Below are 1,960 nucleotides of genomic sequence, written 5' to 3' on the forward strand. Positions count from 1 at the left end.
GTCGTTTGGTGAATGCTAGATAAATTCACACAAGTTACATGTAAGTTTACCTGAGATTATGGTAACATTGAACATACATGTAGTTTAAAACTATAGTAAGGCCACACTGACTTTCTTTAGCTAATTATAAAGGCACAGTAGTTTTCACATGAAAGTAGCTGTTAATTGTCAGTAAAATAAGAAAGTTATTTCAACTCAAAGTTCATTAAGTCAGTGTGGCTCTACTTTAATCAATAATCATAATACCTTTTTGTTTTCCTGGCATTTCCTTTTGTTCTTTTATACGTTACAGCACCTTTTCTGCAGGCAAAGGTTAGAGAGGATATGAATGAGCTACTAGGGTCAAAGTAAATCTTAGTGAAGAAACCCCACTCAGGGTGCATGATGAATGTTTCCAATCAATACAGTAATTTTTAGCAATTATTCATTTCAATATCAAGCCATATCTCATTTTAATTTGGTAATAGTTGTACAATCACAGCATATAAGGGACATTTGATACTATGTCACAAAATATGATACAGTCCACAAAGTAGCATTGTTAAGTTGCAACATCACATGCAGGACAGGCACTTCCCGCTCCCCACTGAATTGGTCTATAATTCATTCTCTATACCTTGGTAGTAAATACAAAATAACATTTGTCATATTAACACAGATGTAGTGATTGTAAGGCATGAAGAATGCTTTATATACTTACATGCTTATTATATGCTTTATGTTTTATATGCTTTAGACAATTGATGATCATTTGAAATGCTTTGTTTGATAAGTGCTAATTGACATTTGTCATGAAAACTTGGTATCAAATACAACAGTAGGCCCTACTAGTGCATTAAACTGAATAGAAGAGCATGTGTGGAGAATAGAATTTACATGTATCTTAACATAACATATTGATAAAAGTTATGAGGCGTGCTCTAGACCTTTACATGTACATGTACATGTGGTATACATGTAGTTTCTTACATGAAAAATAATCCTCTAAGTATATTTCTCTAGTTATTTCACTATTCATGCACTTTAAAACCAAGACAATTAATATTTGGTGGCCAATTAAGTGCTATCAAGGGCAAGGCCCTACTACGAAGTCAAAGTACAGTAAGTCCGTAACACCCAAAATTAAACATAGAGCTGTTGCATGGATGTAATCAACGGGGTAGGTGGAGCTTCCTGTCGGCCATCTTGAGTGGCAAGAATGTACACGCAACGAATGGAGGAATGGAAACAAACTGCAATTTTTCATCAAAGAGATATCATACTTCGCTGCAGAATATTATAGAGACTTCTTTACTCAATATCTTCATCTCCTATCTTGCATTAGCCTGGAATGTCAACTGCAGAATTTATTAAATTTTTTTTCTCCGTTCCCCCATTCATTCTTGGCCTTCTTGCCACCCAACATGGCGGACAATTTAGCTCAATTTTAGCCACACCCTCCCGTTGATTACTTCCGTGCAACAGCTCTATGGGTGTAGTGTAAAATATGAATATGATTAAAAGGCGTTAGTGAAAAAGGACTATAGAAATTAAGACATTTGCATGGTTGAAGAAGCAGGTTCATGGTGGAGAGGAAGTCTTGGGGCATGACGTGGACTTATTAAAATTACCTTTCCTACTTAGGCCGTCCCCACAAACACCACTCTGTAAGCAGTACTTTTTGCAAAGTAAATCTGAAATGAGAAATCACATAAATGCCTATTGTACTTAAAACAACTGACTTGAGTTATCTTACCTTCTAGTGCTCTAGCGGCTGCCGACTAGTGAGTCGTCTCTCGTGTGTCTGTCACTGTCTCCGTGACAGGGACAAAATCAGTGAGCATGCGCAGTAAAAGGAACTGTGTTTTTCGGAAATCTTTTGTTCACGCCCGTGTAAGTGGGAGTTGGTATAACGGGGCTAGGGAAATTGCGTGGTACAGCGTCTTTCAGCCCACTTGGATCACGGAACAACCTTTCCGTA

The 1,960-nt window shown here is 37.1% G+C and overlaps 1 long non-coding RNA gene across 1 annotated transcript; it reads right to left on the reverse strand.

Annotated features, from left to right (window-relative positions):
• Positions 1 to 247: 247 nt before the first annotated feature.
• LOC109591912 (uncharacterized) lies at positions 248 to 1,824 on the reverse strand. The gene is made up of 3 exons (XR_002190070.1): positions 1,736 to 1,824; positions 1,611 to 1,673; positions 248 to 300 (listed from the first exon to the last, which is right to left on the reverse strand). It is a non-coding gene; the product is annotated as an uncharacterized LOC109591912 (long non-coding RNA).
• Positions 1,825 to 1,960: the final 136 nt, after the last annotated feature.

The sequence above is a fragment of the Amphimedon queenslandica genome, unplaced genomic scaffold (genome assembly GCF_000090795.2).
Source record: "Amphimedon queenslandica unplaced genomic scaffold, v1.1 AMPQUscaffold_6869_Cont21176, whole genome shotgun sequence".
Classification (NCBI taxonomy): Eukaryota; Metazoa; Porifera; class Demospongiae; order Haplosclerida; family Niphatidae; genus Amphimedon; species Amphimedon queenslandica.